General features: G+C 43.4%; 1 protein-coding gene across 2 annotated transcripts in view; it reads left to right on the plus strand.

The window, feature by feature from the left end:
• The window catches only part of ccdc28a (coiled-coil domain containing 28A), a 161629-nt gene that overhangs the window by 108114 nt on the left and 29656 nt on the right, over positions 1-23859 (plus strand). For both annotated transcript variants that reach the window (XM_037091683.1, XM_037091682.1), the window contains exon 6: positions 17021-17139. The gene's annotated coding sequence lies outside the window, so the exon portion shown is untranslated. The remainder of the gene's footprint in view (positions 1-17020; positions 17140-23859) is intronic.

Raw genomic sequence — 23859 nt, forward strand, 5'->3', positions numbered from 1 at the left:
ATCGCCTCGCCTATCGCTCTGCAACACACACTGTTAATAGACAGCAAATAGAGTGTGTGTGTGTGTGTGTGTGTGTACAGTGTGTGTGTTTGCATGCTTCCTTTAGCATGTGCAGCTCATCTTTTTGTTGACTCCTCCACCTCGCGCCACTTTCCACTCTTTCATTCACCCCACATCTGTCTTTCTCCCCCCCCGCTGAACCCGCTTTCAAGCCATTATGTGGCTATTATATCACAAATGACTCATTCCGGAGAACAAGAGATGCGAGGGGGGGAGAGAGGGGGAGAGAGAGAGAGAGAGAGAGAGAGAGGGTGGAGAGAATTATCTAATTGAATGAAATCATTTCTCCAAGTTGGCAAACTGGTTCAAGTGCTATTAAGTTGTTCACGGGGCTTGCATTAGCTCCCCGTCTCTCTCTCTCTCTCTCCGGAAAATGTTGGTGGTTTGCGGGTAACAAAAGAAAATTGTCACTGGCGAGATGCGTTTGGGGGCTCGTCGGACACACATACACACATACACAGACACACACACACTCGGGCGCATCCATCAGCCAATCATGTGGACAGATGGGTCATCAGCTCTCTAATTGTGTGATTGGCTAAAATCAGCAGCAGAGGATGCGCCGGACGGTTGGATGACACATTAGGTTTTCTTTCCATGTAAACGGGGGAATTTGTGTAGTGTATTGTGTGTGTGTGTGTGTGTGTGTGTGTGTGTGTGTGTGTGAGTTAGAATGTGTGTTTACATCATGAGTGGTTGGATGGCAAGCTGAGAAATTCTGCAAAACATAAAGCGATAGAATATATATCAACAGAAAAAGAAGCGCTCTTTCTTTCGTCCAACCGGAGAGTAACATAAGGGTGTGTGTGTGTGTGTGTGTGTGTGTGTGTGTTCATGTTTTTGTCCTTGCGGAGATCCGGCCAAAACACATTAGAGCACATCTGTCCACTCCATAGCCGCTCCTCGTCCTCCCCATCCCCATTCTGAAGAGCTCTCCCGCTCCCAATTCATCCGCCGTTCCCCCCAAAAAAATGTCTCCATGGAGTTATTCTGTGTAAATTTAGGACACTTTGCTGAGTCTGGTTAGGTTAAGGCACCAAAAAAAACACACACACAGGTAGGATTAAGAAAAGATTAGTTTTGGCTGGAAAATGTCCTGATGCCTCGTTGATGAGCCCCACCTTTGTCTCCAAAATGTCCCGACAATCGTAAAAAAATCCGCCTCGGTTTGTCGTTGAAACTGTCATCAAACGTCAGTCTTGTCACGATATCATGGGACAACAAAGCGAGGACGCAGAGGACAGCAGACGCAGGATCACTGGACGAGTTAAAGGCGAGAAAGAATGGCAGGAAAACAGACAAAGACAGGAAGTGGAAAGTAAAACATAACACGGGACGATATAATCTACAAAATAAAACAGGAAACAAACATTAGATGTGTGAAAGTAATAAGTATTTTAACTTATTTGTCTCAGTATCGATCAATACGGAGTACAGATTCAATTTTGTGAATTAGCATGAGGCTAGCGTTAGCTGTGTTGCTCAAACTCGCAGTGTTTCTGTGAGTGTCTACAGACGACCTTCTTCCTAAAGAATTCCAGGTTTTTCCACGTTTTCCTGCTTTTTGCGGTTTCATCCTTAGTCAAGTGAGGTCTGGAAATCAACCAATCATAGCCTGGAAATGTGCTCGAACATCGTTTCGCCTCAATCATCCGTCAAAAACACGTCAGTTATTCACATTTTTGTCCAATATTAGAGCTCGTCGGAAGAAAACGTGAGCATTTGTCGACAAAAATCTACTTGGAGAGATACCGAGAAGGTTCTTTTGAAAATATAACGGTGTGTGGCCTCTTGCTTTGCTCACACACACGCACACACACACACACACCTATAATGTTGATCCAAAAACACAGACACACAAAAGCTTTCCTTGAGTTTATTGATTTGGTCTTTTACGCAAGATTCCCGTTTCAAATAAGTGAGATATTATTGAGATATCACACACACACACACACACACACACACACACTTGCTTGTGAACATGAAGTTGTGTGTGTGTTGTATGTGTGTGCAGAAGTGTGTATCTCTGCGCGTCTAATCGTCGTCGTACTTTCTGCTTTTCTTTTTTTTTTCCCCCGTTAATTCCTCCCTCGGCCCACTCTTCCCCTGCGCTCCGTCATTGTGTCTTTATTTCAAATGTTTAATTTATACGCTGTTACGTCTAATTCAGTGTGTTTCTGTCTATCTTTCCCATCTTCCCCTCTGTCTCTTCCTCACTCGCCGCGCGCTGCCTCATAATTAAAGCGCGCTGATATATAATTACTGCGCATATTTACCTCAAGTCCCGTCTCGGTGAATGGGGAGGCCTCTCCCCCTCTTTTGTGGCTCTGCATTATCAAATGTTATTATTTGCATCCCGTTCAGCTTCTCAGCCATCCACTCATTAAGTCCGCGGCTTTGAGAAAATTAACGACCTCATATGCAAATTGAAAGAAAAGGGGGAGGGTAAAAAAAAAAAAAAAAAGGCCGAGTGTCAGAGTGTGGGATTGCGTGGCGACCGGAGCGGTGTGAGTCCTGAGGAGAGGAAGTCGTAACGTCTTCATCTCACCACTCCTCGCCGCCGCAAACACGCCGTTAATACGCTTTCTGCTTCTGCGGCAAAGAAAACTTCAAGCTCATTTTAAAAAAATAATAAAAATCCATCAATATGAAGCCCGTGAATGTCCCTCAAAGAATGGCAGTGGTGGATAAATAGGAAGGTGCTGACCTTGGTTTGGTCCTGAGCAGACGTAGCTGCGCCTTTATGCTGATTGTTGCCGCCTAATCAACAGTCGCCAAAGGAAGGAAGAAAAACTAATTAACTTTTTCTCGCCCCCACCACCACCTTCACCGCTGATTTCATTAAAGGAAGATGTCTAACTTTAAATAGTTGGATCCAGATTTTCTATTTCATGAGGCTTCTTTACAAATTCCTTAATTGCGCTCAGATCACTCGAAAGAAAAACCTGTGTCGGACGGAGGTCGGCGCTTATTAAAGTCTCCGACGCCGCAAGAAATATTACCCGTCTCTCGCGCGCGTGTCCTTTAATAAAAGAGAGCGAGTTATTTGAGACGTTTTGTTTTTGTTTTCATTTATTCACATTTGTTTTTCGCTTTTTAACTTGAGTGCCATCCTTCCCTCTCGAGAAGAAAAAAAGCACCTCAAGTCCTCAAACTTTTAAGTTAATTGTTTATTCCTCTTGACATCTTTAATAACCTTCCTCTCGTAACAAAGAATACTTTTGTGTTTATAGTTTGAAAGTTTTACCATCGCGGCTGCCAACATTTGGAGCTCTTGCAACAGACAAAATCACTTCTAAGTTGTTAGAAGATTCAGTTCAGCTGAATCATGGAACTGAAATTAAAAATGTTCAACCTTTTGTTTGATGGTGCTGCAGACGTTGGCAAAAGAATCTCAAACATTCATATCTAATCGTATTATACTCGGAGGTTGTGTTCACGAGATCTTGTGCAATTTAAGAACCTCAAAGGTGGAAATAATCTGGGAGTTTATTTTTGATGACATCCCAAGTTGCAGAGAGAACGCAAGAGCCCAGTGGAACGTAAAACCTCGACCAACGTACTGAAAAGGCTGAGTTCTCTCTCTTGAGCTTTCAAAGATGATTCAGGAAGGAGGAATTTCTGTTTCTGGGTCACACCGACGTCCATCGCCTTTCGAGAGGCTAGTTTTGTGAGTTTCTTTCTTTAAAAGTCACCAGAATGCAGGAAACAAAGTCCCTGAAACTCTATATTTAACTCCCTATCTTTGAGATCTTGGGGCCGCTAGCAACGTAGCCTAACAACAACTCAAGCCCCACTCCAATTCCAATTTTTACCCCTTTTCGATCGCCCTGTTCCCTCTCTAACAAGGAGCTGTGGTTGAAGTCTCCATCCTTAACAACAGGCCAAACCCTCAGATGTCATCAGATGCTGATGATAGCCAATCACCATGAGGGGAGCCAATTAGCTTAGCTTGCTAACGCTAGCACTGACTCCCACTTAACGTGACTCTTGTTTTTTGCTTTGTCAGTGCTGGATTTGAACCTTTCTTACAACTTTGACCAAATACGTCAAAACAAACCGGCACAAACGTCACTCTTTGTCCTCTTTTTGTTCAAATGCTAAATTTCTGACTTTCTGCACGGAGCATCACTGTTGCACATGATGATTCATATCTTCTCGCTCTGATGGATCCCCACGTGTTGCGTCCTCTGTCCTGCCTGACCTGCAGGGGAAGTTAATTTTATGATCATTCCCAGGACATTGTCTGTCTTTTATATTTTATTTTCAAAGTGTCTGGCTGGTTGAGTACAAGTGTTTGGCCAAAAACCCGTGTTCAGCAGCTCTTGGAGAGGAGTTCATTGTGTACATACTCTCCCCGCTGCTGTTTTTTAAGCTGTTATTATGAATGTGGGCCAACATCTCACTTATAACTTACCCTCCAAACACTTGACACTGTATCCAGAACATGACAATACCTCTTGAAGTTGGTCAGAAATGTTGAAAAGCACCGCAGACAGAGCAGTTGCAGTGCTGTACTTGACTCTGTATTGTGGCAGGAAATGAAAGTGCTTAGTTTAACTGTCACACACTCAGACGAAGACGTGTTTGGATATTTAGTCGCTGCTTAAGGGGCGTCTGCAAAATTTACTTTTTTAACCCCAAAATATCGGTATTTATGTGATTGTGTTATATTTGCTTTACATGGATCTGCTCGAGGGATTCTGGCTGCAGATCCCTCCATCAGTCTCGGAGCCATCTGCACTGGATGACGCCCAAATCACACTTTCTGAAAGACAAACCTGTGCGTGTGTGTGTGTGCGTGTGTGTGCGTGTGTGTGTGTGCGTGTGTGTGTGTGTGTGTGTGTGTGTACAATAGTGGTTCAAAGCCACATTTAGCATCAGAAACTGCACAAAGAATGGTGAAAAAAGTTGAATGATGACCCCAAATAAAATGTTTAAAAAGCCAATGAGAATTTAAACTTGATCCCAACCGTTCCTGAATGTCACTTTTAGTTCATTCCTGCAAAAACACAATAAATCAAAGCTTTATTTTCTTTTCTTTGCTCACGCTCTGGTTAGGTTTAGGCCCAAAAACCACTGGGTCGTGGTTGGGAAAATATCATGTTTTGTTTTTTGTTAACACAAGCGCAGCTGAAGATTTACTAGATTTTCCGGGGGAAAACATCCAACGATGGTTGCCAGAAAACAGGGACTGGAAATGTCCTGACTTCCTGGAAAAATATCCCGTCTCAGTCGCCCCACATCGGCTAGAAACCCTCCCGAGTTTATATCTGTATATACACGGACTCGAACGTCAGCCGCCGGTTTGGCAGCCTCGTCGCTAGATGACAAAAAGTATGCAAATACGGGAAAAGAAGTGTGCATGAAAGTTAAGCAGCTAAGTTTAAAGAAAAGCTGTCGGCCTTTGTTCAACAATAATTCAAAAAAGCGTTGACTCTCCCTCGACCTTACCACGCTTGATTTTCCTTCCAGTCTATTAAAGTCGCCCTAAACTCTGCCGATGAACATTAATCATCACGTGAAGGAGACCTGGCTTTTTTTTTTTTTTTCGGTTCTGAAAGACTCACTAAATGTAAGTGCAGGAGATCTTTTAGCAGCGTCGGAACACGCAGGTGCAGAATATGCATGACAACTAAGTTTGAAGGGGAAATTTAAGGGGAACATCGAGGTTGAAGAGGCTGAAGTGTTGTAGGTGCTGCTGTCTCGGGGCCAAACGAATAACGTCGCGACTTGCCGCTCTCGACCCTGCACCCGGGCGCCGGACGCAAACGCGAGCGCAGACAACTCTTGACCCTGCCGCGAACTGAAGCGAAGCCGGTAGCTTTGTCGGCCAGTCAGGCGGCTTTCGCTGGAGATGATAGAGAGGTTCGGTGTGTGAAGACATTGTTGGAGAGGGGGGGAAAAGGGGAACAGGGAGGCGGAAAAAAAGAAAAGTAGAAGTGCAGAAGAAAGCGAGGAGCACTGTTGAGTACTGAGCGGCAAAAATTGCAAATATAACGGAAGACAGAGGGAGAATAAAAAAGCTCCACAAATGAATACGCACTCCAAGTAAGCAGGAGTACGGTGAGTGTTTGGTTTGTCCGGGGAAAGGCACAGACAGACAGGCAGACAGCCTACATCTCCATACTGATTATGCAGCGTCTATTGTCCGACGGCTTGGTAATTATTGCAATGCACAGTGCTGTGCTCTTCAGAAACCATTATGAATCTCGGATAAGAAGTCTGACCTCTTTCTGTCTGGCAGACTTGTTGGTTCTTACAATGGGAGGAGGGGGGGGAGGGAGGAGAGGCGACGGCGGCGAGAGAGAAGGGGCGATCTTATGTGGCTTCGAAGACTCGGAGGAGGGAAGGTCGAAGAAGAAAGGGGAGAGATGATGTACAATTAAAAAAAAAAAAAAACTCAGAGAAACGAGGAGGGAATTTGGAATAAAGACATTTCTAATAGAGCAGAATCCAACCTTTCTTTCACTGCCAGGTGTACTTCTGCTTAAAGGGCCGCACAGTCCACTTATTATCATTTTTACAGTGACCCGTTTCTTTTAAAAAATGCCCCAGATTGAAGCATTAAAGGACAAAATGAGAAGCTCCGAAGATCTCAGAAAACATAATTAGTTAATGAGGTTTCATGTGAAAATCCCCCAAAATTTCACTCGTGAACTCAGTTTCACAAGTTTTTCTGTTTTTTTTTTCTTGTGAAATTTACATTCTCGCATGTTCAGATGGGAACTAAAATGTTAGCGTGTAAATAAATGACGTCACAGGTGAACCCGACGCTTTCAGAAGCTTTTTTCACAAACGAATAAGGAAGAAAAATAAGCTTAAAAAACAAAACATGACACATGAAAATCACATGAAATTTGATTTCCTTCTTCACATATGAATTCAAAATGTCTTAACTGGACGTTTTTACAAGTGATTCGCTTCATCACATACGACTGATCACATATATGTGATACGGGTGTTTTTCCACTGCTCGGGGATCAGCAGTTTTGAACGTGGACCCAATTTGTGGAAGATGGGGCAACATGTAGCTTCTGTAAACTGACCGTTTCGCTGAGCTGCGTTTAATACTACACATCGGTACGATAAAATATTACAGAGGAGGGTTTTCTTCGTCACCTGGAGTTTTTGAATCCCCCGGTGTGCCGGACGATCTCAGCATTGCATTACGTACAAATTAAGATTAAGTAGCAGCTTGGATGCAGGTACTTTGTTTTCGTAACGCCGCTGTATCATCCAGGAACAAATTAGTTGAGGATAAGTATCAGATACTAAATATTACAGGACTCGGATCGGGATCAGGGAAAAAAAAAAAACTCATCGGGACGTCCCTAATAAAAATATAATACATTTTATCATTCATCCTACATAGTTTTTATTCTTTAAAATACCAGCATGAACCCATGAATATTTTAAGGATTATGCAACATTTCTCTCTCGTTTGTAGCCGTGTGAACTGGAATTCATATGCCGAGTTAAAGACCGTAATTAAATATATTTAAGTCTGATGAGGAATCTTTGTGATGCCTGAATGGATCGGCGTCACTGGAACGTGTAAGTGTAAATATGGAGTGTGATTCAAACGGCGCCGGCGCCGCTGATCCCTTTCATACACACAAATATTTCTTCATCAGAGCACCACTCAGCCGCCTCTACAACCTGAAAAAATCCAAATGGCTTCACTTTGCAATTAATTGGATTATTCCACTAATGCATCCATTTGATGTATCAGTTTTACCCCCTCGTATGATAATACCACTTTTAAAGGGGCAGGTTGGGGGCGCCGCTCCTAAAGGGGGGTGGTGTCTGTTTGCTGTTCGTTCATAATTACCTTTTGTCTCTGCATGAGGCTCCATCTTAATTGGGACTTTGCTCAATTAAATGCAGCTGACTATTGAAAGTAATACACTTTTCTGTAAGTGTAAGACTTCTCTACAACCGCCACCGCGACAAAAACACGACGTCGCAGCCACGTTTATGACTGAAAATCTGTTTTACGGCATCAAAATAACATTTTTTTCATGTTTTCTGTCAGTTTCACGTCTCAGCACTATACTTTTTTTGATTTATCACATCCAAAAATGTGAAAAAACTTGTATTTTTATGCGGATAAGTGCACATCTGAGTCTGTATTTGGCTTATTTCGTACTCACTCATATCAGCTGATGTACTGATTTACAATGTTTACATATATTGCCTCTTTAAATATGAAAGAACTGGGTAATCCCTCCCACACTGAACACACACACACCATAAAGCAGTCCATTTAGACCATTGTCGCTTCTACATATTGTTCTCTCCCCAAGGCTAATGCAGTGTGTGTGAGGCAGCGAGGGGAGGGGGATAATAGTATTGTTGGGTAATGGATGTGAAGGGCCTGAAATTGGATGTTATTAGGACTACAAAGCTTTACTACACACTTTACATGGACACAGTGGAGTGGAGCGACAGGGCAGCGGGAGCTCTGGGAGGGTGGAGGTGCTCAAGATTTTAAATTCAGGGCTGAGATTTCTATTTTTTTCTTTTTTTTTTTTTTGCACTTGGAGGAAACTCCGGCCATCGAATTGAAATGTTTGACTTTTGCGACGCTTTTGAATGCGAATTAGATCCCGACATTGGTCGTCACGTCAGCTTCTGAATTAGCTTCTCTGACGACGAGTGACACCACTCTCGTATTTCTGCAAAAGCTAGTTAGCTTAGCTTAGCATAAATACTGGGAATGGGGGGGAACTGCTAGCCTGGCTCTGTTTGAAGCTAGTAAAAAGGCGCGCTGTACCTCATTTGTTATATCTGCACAAAAACTGGAGTATTTGGATTATTTCTTGTCGTGGCACGGTGTCTTCCATGCCAAGATCTCATCCGAAGTGGACTTTTGAGGGTCCTTTTTTTTTTTTTTGAGGGAACATCTAGCTTAGAGGTGCTGGCTGGTGGATTTTGTTGGCCGTAGAGAGATCCAGGCGAGCTCTTTCCCCTTTACTTCCAGCCTTTATGCTAAGCTAAGCTAGCCACGTGCCGGCTGTAGCCTCATACCAGATTTCCAACTTCTATTTTTTGTTTTATTTTTATGTCTGTCCTATTTCTATTACCTTATTTCTCATGCGGTGTTGATGCTGAAGTAATATATCAGCCTGGCGCTACTGAAAACGCCACATTTTGCATGCAGCAGACTTGCATTACCTACTTTACAAACGTGGCGTTGGCATTTTATGAGCGGTGCAAAAGAATGCACAGCTGCTCCAGTGTGTCAGCCTTATCATTATTATTATTATCTGTCAAAGAGGAAGCAAATGTGTGGCCATGTAAAGGAATGTAAGCCTTTATATATTAAATGTGCTGCCTTGAGAGACGGGAACCCTTTTTGTCAAGAATCCAATCTCTCTAAAATGAGTCGAAGTGAGTCATTTGTAACCCTCATTTCATAAATCCTTGTTTAAAAAAAAAAAAGGGAAGAAGCTTGTAGAGACATAAAATACGAGGCAGGGATGATTTGGAAGAAGGAAGGTCGGAGTGATGAGAGGGGAGGACTGTGGGGAGGGAGGTAATCAAAGTGCAGGAGAAAGAGAAGAAGATGCGAACAAAAGAAGGGGGACGGGAGGAGGAGGAGAAACCGGGAACGGACGAGAAAAATAAGTGAACACACAGCCGAGGAGGTGACGGAGGTAGGAGGAGAATGGAAACCGACAAAGTTTTGTGAAAAAAAGACTTGAATAAACTGCAAGGCACACACTAGTTATAATTCCTCTTCAGATCAGGGCACGGTCACTCCTTTAGAATACATGAATAGTAATTGATTGGAGCAAGAACAGCACATAATGCCCAGTGTGGCTCCTTCACCACCCACTAATCCGCCGAGAAGGGTATGAGTGCCCTATACGTAGGTGTGTGTTTTTTGTGTCTTAAGTATCAGTCTCCAGTCTGTTAGCGGGCTGAATAGAAGTTGTTTGACAGGCAGATATTAGGCCGTCACGGCCAACATGAATAAAAGAGACTCGGGTAGCAAGAAACATAAAACAGTCATTAATGTACGCACCTCACTCTCCTCTGGAGGAGACAAAGACACACACACACACACACACACACACACACACACACACAAATGTGTTCGTACCGGCACGCTTATAGCCGACGGCGTAGACTGACAGACAGACACACACCGAGGCCAGAGGTGACCAGGGCATCTTTTCCATCAACTGCAAAAGGATAATAGCAAGGGCTGAAAAGATTGTAAATTATGGGCTGAAATTAATCTATAAGACTTACACACACACACACACACAGAAAGATCTGTCCTTTCAACGAACGAAAGAAAGAAAGAAAGAAAGAAAATAGAGCTGAACTTGAATGAGCGCGCGGCCACAGTGCTAACAGGGATCGGAGCACATATGCAGATCGCGTGTTGACAAGCAACTTAATTGATGGTTCCGTGTTTCCCCCGGCTGATTGCGGGCGACGTGGGTAAACCTCCGCCTTGTTCCGTGTTGCTGTTTTTCATTTGGCTGCAAAGTTTTCTCGGCAGTCAAGTTCAGTTGTTTGCGATTGTTTTTCTTGTCTTTGTGTCGGTGTGATGAGGAGCATCACTCGCTTGTGTTGCACCTCTAGTACTGGTTTCATTTAATGATAGAGGCAGCTAACATCTCCAAATGGACTCAAAATTTATAAATCAAGCAGATAAGAGTCTGGTCCTATGGTCGACCACACTGCCTCGACCATCTGGTAGCTCAAAACCAACTCTAACTTGACAGAAGTATGTGCCCTTTATGTTCACAGTGGATATCAAGGAAGTGCTTTTCTGCTCGTAGCGTGTTTATAAGACACAATCTCAGGTGGAGGTAACGTCGACTGCCTTTAGGGGACGACGTAGAAAGGATTACTGGCCTTGTGCCTCACACTGGTGATGCTATCAAGCTACTTTGTTTGCATTTAATGTTAAATAATGGTAGAAATAATCGAATATGACATTTTCAATAGACTATTTGACGATAAGGATTCAAAACCTGCAGTTACAGATTCATCCATCCACCACTCATGGCAGCAGAAACAAGCAGTGAATGCAACGTGTGCTAACAAAATTATTATGTTTCTCTCTGAGTCTGTTCGGTACTGAGGAGGAGGTGTACTGTAGTTTGGAGTCTGAAACCGTGCAGATGAAACCGCAAACCACAAAACATTAAATTAAAGGTTGGTGTCGAGGCGCTTTCTGATTGTATACCATGCCTCTGCAGAGCCTGCTCTCATCGCTGTTACTCTTTAATATGTCTTGAGGCAGTCACCTGTCACCGCACACCGATGGCAGCCGTCCGCTAAATGATGCATGCTGGGAACAGCGACCGGCGACGTGCAGGGGAGCAACGGTTTTGTTTGTTATTCCTCCGCAGGAATCGATGCCGAGAGAGATTCTGAATAAAACAGCAGGCGCATTTTTTTTCATGTAAGGAATGTATGTTGCACGCGCACGGCGATCATGTTTTATTGTTGTGATATTTTGATGACCTTCTCCTCGTATGTAATACGCGTGACAGAAACGAGGCGGAGGAGGAAGAATAAAGTAGCAAAGGTGGGAAAAGGCGGAAAAGAAGAAGAGATTTGGGCTGAAACGAGCATAAGAGAGGGAAGACGAAGAGATTTTATCTTTTGAAAATCTCCCATGACGTCGCAAAGATGACAGAAAAAAACTAGAAACTCGCACGCTAAATGTCTGGATTCTCAATTCTGGCAACTTGGACGTATAACCATGATACAAGCACTCTTCCAAATCTGAAGGCTACACCTGAGGAGTGAGAGCTGTGTGTTTTGGGAGGGAGAGTGTGTGTGTAGGTGTTTACTGTCCATTGCCATGTTGGAGACAATCCAACTGGCAGAGTTAAGATGGCACCCTCAGTAAGACTACCACACACACACACACACACACACACACACACACACACACACACACAGGTGCACATACATCGGGAGTGTAAATCAGAAGAAATCTCGTTGTGAAGCGCCACATACAGTAACTGGCAGCACGGCGGGATTTCAAGAGGTTTTAAAGGAAATTTTAAAAAATCAATCTTCAGATGTTTGATGCAAGAAATCATCAGGCTGTGGTGGTAAGTGTATCCTACCAGCTGGAACCGAACTCTGGTTTCCTGAGTTACTTTCTGTTAGTTTAACTTTAACCACGGTGGTGAATCGCCATTTGGGTGCTATGTTAACCTCTTGAGGAGCCGCCATTGTTGTTTCTCGCCTTCTCTAGTGATAAAAATTGTTGTTACAACCAGCAATTCATTACTGAAACTTTCACGACAGCCTTGTATTTCCAAATTGCAAAAACAAAACAGCTCAGCTGAGATTTTATCTGAATTTGTTTTGTTTTGTTTTGCACCTGCTGTGATTCCTAGATGTCAAAGTATAGCATTAGAAAAAAGATCCAAATCAATCTTAAAAGCGATAATTGCTGACGAAAAAAATGAATTTATTTGGCCGTTCTACAGTCACATTATTCAAGGCGTTCGACCTGCATCCACATTTGGGACGCCTGTTTTGTCACAAATGCAATCGAACCCCATCTGAGTCTAAACTACTCCCAGTTCCCCGTAAATCCCCCAGACAGAGGTTGACTCTTACCCCCGCTAAAATGTTCACAATGTGCTTTCTTGAGAATTAAAACTAATATCGAGAGCTCTGGTACTCAATTTGTGCAAATCAAACCTGTTTTTTGGCCGATAATCTGTGCGCCTGCTGCCGTACAGTGCAGGTGCTCGGAAACAGTTTGGCAGCACATAAACATGCAGCGCATCATCCAACCGAGACGCGCACACACACGCTGTAAAATGTATTTCCCTGAATCAAAACGGGAGGCTGTTTAACAGACGGGCAATTATGGCAGGAAGCCTTTTATTTCATCTGCACATCAGAACTGAAACTCTGCAGACTCGTGGACGGGATTAATGCAAACCTTGTGGGAGTCGGTCCACTTACAGATGCACGGCTGTTTACCGATTAATTCGACGGTAATTAAATGTTAGAAATAACACTCATGCATTGTTTTTGTGGAACATGTTTATCAGAGCAAACAAGACAAGGTTTACTATCCTGATGTATTGATTAGGTTCTAAAATAAACACGGTGATGAAAAATATCTTTGAATTCAATTAATGTACTTATTTAATCCTTATTTACTTGGGAAAAGTGGGTATTATGGACACAGGAGAGCTGTTTTAAGTTATTTATAACTAGTAATTCATTCGCTCACAACCTAAAGTCATTGAGAAAAGATGAGGATGGTGGGATCTTATCACCTTTCCATCCAAAGTTTTTGTTTTATCTTTCCAGGCTCGATAAGAGAGCATCCATCCAACCGCTCTGACCTCCTCACTACAAGCATTCTGTCACTCTGTAACATCACCAAATTTTCTCAACTGTTCCTGTAAAGCCAATTTAACTCATAACGAGGGTAAAGCCGACACAGTTCTCGTGTTTTTGTTAATGATGCTGTTGCGTACAGAAGCTAAGAACGGCCATATTTACCAAAATCAAGTTTAGTGTTTTGTAATCTTGAGTAAACAAGCCTCGGTATCTTGAGGTGACAAGATGATCAACAAGCTATTGTGAGAAAACAAAAGGTTGTGTGCTGTTATAACTTAATGCTGTCAGAGTTAAGAAGTGGCAGGTCAGCATGCGTGGATGGTGTCTTGACTGTAACGTTGCTCGTTGTGAGAGGCAATCACACACTTTGTCCTCCAAAAATGCAAAAACTGAAAATGTCAGAACAAGGAGCGCACATTATTAATCAGACTGTACTTCATCTTACTTGTTAATACACGTTATTTATCTTGTTATCTATGTAGTGCTGCAACAAAGAAACAGACCCAGTTCAACTAGACATGAATAAAACTGTATCATCTGCATATATGTAAAGTCCTGCTTTGTGTAAAGAAGTAAGAAAGTCTTTCACAGCATATATAAACTGTCGAATCTTGACATGATTATCTGTTAAATCTTTCATTTCCAGCTTGGATAATGATGCTTTTTTTTCTACCACAAAGTAGCAAACCAGAATTTAAAGTGAATTAAAAAAATAAATTTTTAAAAAAGGCTTGAATAACCGTCACGGGGAAATGAATTGTGGTTGTAGCCTTCATAAAAAAGATACTCTGATACAATGTAGTGACCAACAATTGCTGCCTTTTACACATGCAGCTCTCATATTAAGCCCTTTTAGTGTGCGTGCCCTCCAAAATACTGCCCTCATTCACCACACACACACACACACACACACACACACACACACACACACACACACACACACTGTATATCAGTCCATCGGTGAATAAGGGCATATCTGAAGTGGACGGCCGGGGTACTTAAGGCTATCTGCAGCTAATTCAAGATATGTGAAATTGAAGGGAGATATGACATGAGTGGAGAGAGAGAGGGGGGAGGAGAGAGAATGAGAGAGGTAAAGGAGAATAAACACGAGGAAAAAAGAGAGAGAGAGAGAGAGAGATGGAAAAAAAAAAAACCCACAGCGAGAGAGAAAGAGACATCTTGGGGAGAGAGAGAAAAAAAAAGCTTTCAGATAAATGTAGAAATGATAAATAGAACCACACAAGGACAGGAAATGTATGTATGGTGTGTGTGATTCAGGTGGTTATGAGTGTGTGTGTGTGTGTGTGTGTGTGTGTGTGTGTGTGTGTGAGTGACTTTGAGGTGCAGTCCTTGGCACACAGATGCCCCTCCATTATCTGCCTGTCTTCGTCCGCTCAACCTACTCTGCCTCGGGCAACTCTCTACTTTAAAGAGCTGTCCAAACCGATGCACACACATGCACGCACATGCACACACACATGCATACACACACACACACACACACACACACACACGTATGCGCGTAACGTGCACGGACTCCCTCGCTCCACGTTCCAGTGGGGCAGGGTGGTTTGGCATGGAAGTGTTTGGCTAACAGCTTGCAAGAGTAAGGTGACATTTCTCTGTAAGCAGAGCAGTGTGTGTGAATTCTGTGTGTATAAAAACTAGCGAGTGTTTTTGAGTCCAATTTTTGCGCTTTGGCGGTCTGAGTTTGGGGATCGGTGATGCTGCGGAAGTCTTTGACAAAAAGGCAAAAGGACACGACCACATTTGGACGTGAGGGTCATGAAACAAGTCATCTTTTCAATATATCTCTGAAGTCAACTGTTCATGACAACATTTGATTTGCTTATTATTCATTGTGTCTGTTAAGACTGTCACTATGATACAACTCTTGTAACGACTTCTACATTAATTTGACAACATTTAATTAAGACTCTTGCCAAGTATGATGTGGGGGAGAAACGCTGCGAGCTTGCAACCTTTTGGAGGAAAGACTTCAATGCAGAGTCGGATCTTCTGGAGGAATAAACGCCTGCAGTCTGCTCTGATCTGAAGATTACAGCTTAAAGATTACTTTTTAACTTTTTGCCGTTAAAAATTGGATTTATCTTCACTCCTGTTTATCAGCCTGACTGCAGCAGCAATGCGCAGTTTCATTTGCGCAGGCAAACAAATTAAACGCACCGCTACGAGAACATACACAACAAAAGGTCATTTTGAGTCATTTTATTGTGGAAATCTCACAAACAAATGCTGCTCATTCTCAGCTTTTACTTTGAAAAGTTTAACGTGACGTCCCTTCACCTCCAGGTCAGATTGAGCAGGTGAGGCTCTGCTCTCTGGGGGAGTTGGGAAGCTTTGATCATTACGCGCGCGTGAATCTAATTCTGCTCTAAAATCTGTGCCGGTGTCGTTAATATTCCTCCATAATGTTTCTGCATCTGTAACATCTGTGCATCGTTTTTTGTAAAATGATCACCAACAGTGGATCTGTCCGTTTTTAACTTCCGACAAATAGCACTTGATAAATCTCTGCCTCTGAATTTAAGTCTTCATGACTTCAATGATATACACCTTCCTTATTTATTATGTGACCTTGCAGGTGTTTTATAATCCTATGTGAGTTTGTCAGCTTTGTTCATTTCCTACTTGGCAGCGTGAACATATTCTGCAGTTGGAGCGCGTGAATGTTTTGAGTTCACTGCAAGGAAAAGCAAACGAGTTGCTTGCGATGCCCCGGCTGTTGTTTTTTTTTTTGTTTTTATCCGATCTCACCAGGGCTGTCATTCAGGACAGACGTGACCCAGACTAGCCAAGCTACACTTTTCCAAACAGTCGGCTTTAAACTCTTAAGTATCCGTTTTACAATCGGCATTCTAACCTGCCGCATTGTTATATCGGATAAAAGACGAGATCATAACGCCCTGACAAGTCCTTGAATCACAAAGTAATTCCATCCAAAGTTGAACTTAAACTCTCACAGTTGACCTCCAGAAACAGTTTTCCTTTTTCTTCTTCTTCTTCTACAAGTTTTTTTTCCACCTCTATAAATTTGAGGTTTTTTTGTAAGATTCCACAATGAAAGTGCATTTCAAGGGGCGATGTGTAAGATATGGCCAGAATTTTAGTTTTAAAACATTATTAACAGTTTTGACATTATGTCAAGGACGTCTACGTGCTGTACTGCATAAATGCCTACAGAAGTTAGCATGCTAACAGGCTAAGCCCGGTCCATCGTGTCTCTCATGACAACACTTTGTACCGCAGGAGGTGAAAGTTTGAGCTGGGAGATGTATTCAAGCAGCAAGGTTTCTACTTATTCTAAAAAGTAAAGAAATTAAAAGTCACAAAATGTCAAGAAATTAAATATTTTTACACCTGATTTCCTCTCTAAACCAAAAAAAGATACACTTTTTGAATCTAGTTTCTCGATATTCTTTTACTTGATGTGAAATTATTCCGGCTCCACGCGTCGTCTTCTGACTGCTGATGCCCGACTCTTTCTTGGTCGTCTGCTGCTTCGTATGTTTTCTGTCTCCAGTTGCGATGTCTTCTCGTCCTGTAAATCGCCTCCTTACTTTCCTCCCTGTCTCTTGAATTTCAGTCTTGGAGGTGGTGTGAAGTCTCAGTCTGGTGTCCGGCTGTGTCCACTTGGTCCTGGTGAGGACCACCAGTGTCATCCAAGGCTGCGTTGCGGGTCGACTCCGGTCATCTTACAGCTAAGTGAAGTACTCGGGTTCCTTTGGGCATGTAAATGTAACACTGGTCTGAAACCTGAGGTGTTGTATGACACCTAAGTAACAACAACTTACAGGGACATTTTAAGTCAGCCTTTCCTGAAGAAAAAAAACAACGTTTATTCATTTGCTGTATTAAACCTTTTACCTTGAAGCTTATAGTGAATTGCGAAGAGGAACATGGTTTAGATATTGCAGATCAGAGGATTTCAGTCTAATGAATGAAAAGAGCTGTGTGTGTGTGTTTGTGTGTGTGTTTGTGTGTGTGTGTGTGTGTGTATCGACCAATCACAAGTACACCTTGAAGACACGGCAGATAAGGCAGCAGATAGTCTCACCTTGAGACACGCACTGTATCTAAAACATAATATGTTGCGCAGACACATTCACACCTCCTGCTCACGTTCCTCTTTGACCTGAAGCTTTTTTCACAAGCGTTTCTTCTTCTTCTTCTTCTTCTTTTTTTTTTCTCTTTTTTCGTTTTGTGGTAGTAACCTCAGCGTGACAAAAAGGCTGTTACTTTGCGGCTGGTGCGCTGAATAGATTAATTAGAAAAACACAAAGAGAGCTCAACCTCTGGCTCCTCTCCAGCTTCGCGTCATTGATGAAAAGAAGAGCGGGTTGACTTGAGCGTTTCGTCGGCTGCAGGTACCGGAGGCACTTACCTCGCTGCGCCTGGTGCTGAGACAAAGCAGAGAAAAGACTTAGACGCCGGCACAACGGGATTAATGACAGTACGACACAGTTTAACTGTACAGGCATTTAAATGTTGCACTAAAAATCATAATATTACGCTCATGAATGGATTAACATGAGTGTTGGATGTATAACTCAGCTCTGTGGGAACACCTTGTTGTGTTCAGAGAGTTGAGGCCTTCAAACGTCTTGAATTTGGATTTGAAATGTTGCTGCAGCATCGTTTGCCTAGCAAAAAATTAAAAGAAGTTAAACTTATGAGGAGATGAGGAAAAAGATCTTCACCTGTTCGTCTTACGTATCCTGACAAAGCACAGTTGCACCTCGCCTGCAGGTAAAGTGCAGCTGAAACACTTGAAGCCAGCGTTCACCTGATTATTTGTTTTTATTTGATGCAATAATCATCATGTCTGTGTGTCCTCATCTTCTCAAAGCCGTGTGTGTGTGTGTGTGTGTGTGTGTGCAGTGCTTATGTGAGCTATTAGCTGCTAAGTGTTGTTCAGCGTCTGGCAGCGCGCCCGGTCTGCTCCCTCCGGAGAGGGGAGGTGCGTCTTAAGACCGAGAGGAGGCGCGGCGCTCTGTCAATGTTTGGTTTCTGCTGAGTGTGTGTGTGTGCAGGCCGGAGGTTTGAGGAGGAGAGACGGCAGCTTCGTCTCGTCTGGCACGCATCCTTTATTTTTCATCCTGTAATCGCTGACTCCCCACAGATTAGGATAATTGCCGCTAATTGGGCGATGTTTCCATTCATCACCGCGTGCGGGCTTTAAAGGAGAAGTTCGCCACAAAAATGAGAATTCAGTCGTAGCAGAACAGACGGAAAACTAAAATAAATCTTATCTACCCGTTGAACGCTGGTGAGCTTGCGCGTCCACTTCAGACAGGGTGCGAGCTAACGACTTTAGCTTAGCAGCAATTTTGGCTTAAGATTGTAAATTGCTGTAGCAGTGGACTAGTTCGTTACAGCTTCTTCTTCTTCTTCTTCTTCTCGCGATGTTTTCTTTCATAGCGCTTCTCAAAAGAAAACAACAAAACAAACACACCTCAGTGCCGTGGCAGGTACGAGCCAGTGTTCTGTTGCATATCGAGATATATCGACCAAGATAAATGTGCATTATTAACATGATGTCATATGTCATTGATAAATCGTGACAGCCCTGTTTCACAGACAAGGAATTTGCCTCGGTTTCCCATTAAAGGTTCAGTGTTGAACATTTATACCCCTTGATTTAAACCTTTTTCTCCCACTGTGCTCCTGATTGGTAATTTCTCCTGTCAGTCAATTCAAAAGTGACACAAATCAACTCCTCCGCTGCTGAAAACGGGTGAAATTGCTTAGCGCAAGACTTTCTCACTTCCTGTCTCGGATGCAACGGTTCATCCCTCCTCCTCCTCTTCTTCTTCTTCTTCTTCTTCTTCTTGACGATGTTGGAAGTCGGTGTGATCTCTGCACAGCTGCCAGGCTGCTGTCATGATGTCAGTAGGAAAAACAGTGAAGCGCCACTCAACGTGCACATCTTCAGGGCACTTTGTATCTAATGGTCAAGAACAGGTAAACACATCTCCTGGTGCGTCCGTCCACACAGCCAGCAACCTTCAGCCAACAATGACCGGCGTAATGAAGAGTACACTCTATAGGTGCGTGTGTCTTTCTCCCTCCCGTCTCCTATAGTATCGAAGAAAAAAAAAAAAACACATCTCGCAACACACACACACACACACACAAATGCTCGCTCGCTAATGCGTGTGCGGTACAGTGTGCACACGGATCCACACCCGCGGTACAGGAGAGGAGAGGAGTGACCTTGGTCCAGCCTGGGGGGCTTCGGCAGATGGAGAGAGGGGCAGAGGGCTCTGGCACGATGGTCTACATCACACACACACACACACTCACACACACACACACACACACACTCGTATGGGCGAACGCTCAAGCTGGTGGGGTGACATTGTGTGCGTCTGCTCGGACACAATAGGAAGATCCAGACAGGAGCATCATGATTTTGGGGGAAGTTACATCCTCATTAATAAGTATTATTATTATTATTATTATTATTATTATTATTATTATTATTGTTGTATTATTGGAAGTAAAGAAGTTTGAACACACACACACGGGTATTTTGCACATCTCGCCTTTTTTGTCGTGCTCACCTGTGAGAAAGTCTGTCGCCGCCCCCCGCGCCCCCTCGTTTATCTCCTCCAACAGATGCACATCAGAGAGGAAATAAAAGCGGCCGTTTGAAATCGTTCTGGTGACAGAAGAATTCATAAAAGGCCATTTGGTCTCGCGCTAATTTGCCGTGTTTATGTGGGACAATTTCTTAGGAGCCCCCCCGCGAACGAGGAGGGAGGGGGAGGGAATGTGCGGCTGCATATGTCCCTCCAGATTGGGGCCCCAAAAAAAAAAAAGAAAAACAGCAGCTAACGAGATGAGTAGGGGAGGCAGCGCGGGGGAGGAGCGAACATTTGCGAGGCTACGACTCTTTGGAAGGGAAGTGCTGCCTGCCCACCTGTCTGCGAGGCCGCCAGCTGTACCGCACACACACGGCGGCACACACACATGAACGTCAACGCATAAACAGGCCGACGACGGCGGCGCAGGAAGGCAGATTTAATACGTGCAACACAGCAGCCGCTGGTCGTACGTTTGGAGATGTTCGGGAGTTTTTGTGAGGCGTTCGGCCGACTGTGACGATGAACCGGGACGAGTTTGATACACAGAATATGACATGTAGCACGATACAGAAGGTTTAACACCAGTTTAATTAATATATAGTCCTTGTTTTTTTGTTTGTGGAGCACTCAGTTGTACTTTTGTGGCTCTCGTCTTTCTTGTGTCGGTTGTAAGAGAGGTTTGTGGCGTCCGTTTGGCTGAAGCAGCCCGTCTTTAACTCCGATCTGCGTCACTTTTTGACGTTGAAGAGTAAAAAAACAAATTACAATATCATTGCCAGTTTCCAGGAGGATGGGAAGAGTGGCATTCTGGTAACCCAGTTTCTAAAAGTTTTTATTTTCAGGCCCTAAACGTTGTTGTTGCAACAAAGTTTTACCGTCTTCATCGCTGTTTCGATGTTCACTCGACACGTCTCAGGAAGCGTTTGGTCGTCGGCCGCCACATCCTCAAATTACCATGTTCAGCCAAGTGCCTCCAAGTGCCTCATTTTTGGCTGTTTCAACTAAATTCAACCCAGTTTTCTTGTGAAAACCCAATTGGCTGTGTGAATCCATAAGGCAGGGATTAAGGGTTTACTTGAAGGTGGATTATAGCATCACGGATGGCGATTATTCTGGTTTTTCTTGTTGTTGTTCGATGTTTATTTGGAACCTGTGGCCACTTGTTCTCAGTTCTTACATCTTTCATGTTTCCCACGATTCCTCCTCCTCCTCTGGACCTCCACTCTAATGACTCTAAAGCCAACGGGAAGCACTCAGATACAAAACCACGGCCTTTCATATCCATAAACATATGTACATATTACCGTCGTCCTTGACCTTTTGTGCCTCTGAGTGGCTTTTCTGTTTTCTTAAGTAGCGCGTTCAATGCTGCATGCGATGCTAAAAGGCCTAAACTGGCCTGATGAGAGACCTCGAGATACAACGTCAGCCCTCATTGTCATAAGAAGATATACGCACGTGCTTCTTTTGTTGTGATAAAGGGGTCTAATTAGTGCCGCAGCCTTCAAAATAAAAGCGGGGGGGAAAGAGAAAGCAAGTCCTGCATGAAGACGAGTCTTGAAAAGAGCAGGGTTGTACATATGGGTCATTATGGAGCCATTTATCTCATTACAACACAATGGAAGACCTACATAAACACATACACACACATTAATACACCCCAACACACACACAGACACACACAAATACATGAACACACACACACACACTGGCACGCTGAGTTCAGCCAGCTCTGGATCTGTGCAGAGATGTCTTCCAGATGAATAGGTGGTAATGAGCGTGTAGTGGAACTGATTCTCTCCCCATCATCCCCCCCTCTTTCCTCCACCTCCTCCTCCACCTCCTCCACCTCCTCCTCCTCCTCCTCCTCCTCCCTCCTTTTCTCAGGGGCTCAGGTGTGCAACACATGGCATCCCTCCCTCGTTTTTCCGCCTTGTTTTCTCGCTGACTTGCCTCGTTTTCCAGCCCTCTCCAAGCTCCGTGTCCTTCTCTCTCTCTCTCTCTCTCTCTCCCCCGTCTGAACTTTTCACAACAAAACTTTTTCTTTTTTTTTTTCCCACGAGCAGACCTAACTGTTTGCATCGCAGTGAGCACGCACCTGCATGCCAACGACCTGCCGTCAGGCCACGCAGCCCGCTCGTGGTCGCATGAAAAGGAGCTCCGACTCTGGTGAAAAAGACTAAAATCGGCCTTGCGGTCCTGTTTCCTTTTATGCGCCTTGGCATTCAAACAAGACCCCGGGAATAATGACGAGACATAAATAATGACATCTTCAACAATGACAGCAGCTAAAGGAGCATTCAGAGATCGACTGGAGAGAATAGGTCAGCAGACTGGGGCGCCATTACGTGCCTTTTTTTCCTTTTTTTGACAGTGAAAGGTGTGTCAATAAGAAAAGAAGTTGAACAATGTGTGCTGTTTTTTTGGTACCACCACATAATTCCCCCTCCAATTTTACATTTCTTTTCCGTATGGATCCATACGACGCCTCCCTTTTCTTTCTTTCTTTCTTTTTTTTTTATTTGGCGTCACGCGCACACATGCCGGCTCGTCCGGGGCAGGTCCTCGGGGACGGAGCCACTTGAAGGAGCGACTGCCTAATGAGGGAGAAAATCTGTTTTACCGTGGGACAGGAGGCGCAGGAGCAATCAAAACAGACTGTATTTACATTACACATGCACTAATTAAAGATGTAATTGACATCAACAAGGAAACCTCAGCGCGCCCCATTTAATCATTAGACGTTTATTTTCTACTCTGCTGCCTCGTCAACGCCGCTTAGATTAAAAAAAAAAAAATCTCCCCTCGGCTTCAGGCGGCAGTGAAAATCATCTGTTAGCGAGGAGATTCAGTTATTTCTAATTTGTTAAAAGCGTAAACGTGAGTTTTATTTTATGTCAGAACAAACTGTGGCACTAAATCGCTGTGAGACACAAACAAAATCGAAACGCTCTCTGTCAAATCTGTGGAATAAGATGTTTTCCAGAAGTAAAAGAGAGAGAACTGTGTCGTCGCTTCCAGTGATGTCACCAAGTGGCTGAGTTGCATTGTGGGTAACGAAGGCACCAGGTTTTAGAAAGCAGTCCACTCGTCTGTCAGCGGTCAAACTCGATGCAGCAGAACCAGAGATATCAGCTGTATAATTCCAAGTATTGTTTCACGCTTTTTCAAAAAAACCTGGTGCCTACATTACCCACAATGCAACTCAAACACTGAGGGACATGACTGAAGACATGTTGTAGAATAAAAGTTGTATCGTCTTCTGATATCAAGAGTCTTTATATCCGTTAAAAAGATGTCTACTGAGCCGATTACAGGTCCAACTAATTATCTTCATTATTTATTAATCTGCAGATTACTCGATTTATTTATTAGTCTGTGAAACTAACAGTCCAAAAACCAAAAGACTCTTCACTTCATGGCAAAATGTTACAATTAAGAAGCTGGAACCAGCAAATGTTTGACAATTCTTGCTTGATAAAATGACTGAAACAGTTAAATTGGTTTTGTAACTACAACAATTAAGTATCTCAAACCCCAAATTCTGTGTTACTAAATATCTTTACTAGCGAAAAAACCCGCCTTTAACCTAAAGTAAAAACAGATGTTCTGTCTTGTTAAGTTGTGTAACTGCAGCACAACTTAAACAGTGCGACAAAAAACGAGTTTAAGTTCATTTGTCAGGTGAATAAAAACCTTTTTAAACTGCGACGTTGACGTTTACAGCCGCACAGATACTAAACCCACGTACAGGTGAATCTGCTTTTTCCCTCTAGTTACAACATCTACAACACTGTGTGTAGTCACGAGAGCACGCAGTGAGATTCAACACAAA

This window comes from Acanthopagrus latus, chromosome 24 (genome assembly GCF_904848185.1).
Source record: "Acanthopagrus latus isolate v.2019 chromosome 24, fAcaLat1.1, whole genome shotgun sequence".
NCBI lineage: Eukaryota > Metazoa > Chordata > Actinopteri > Spariformes > Sparidae > Acanthopagrus > Acanthopagrus latus.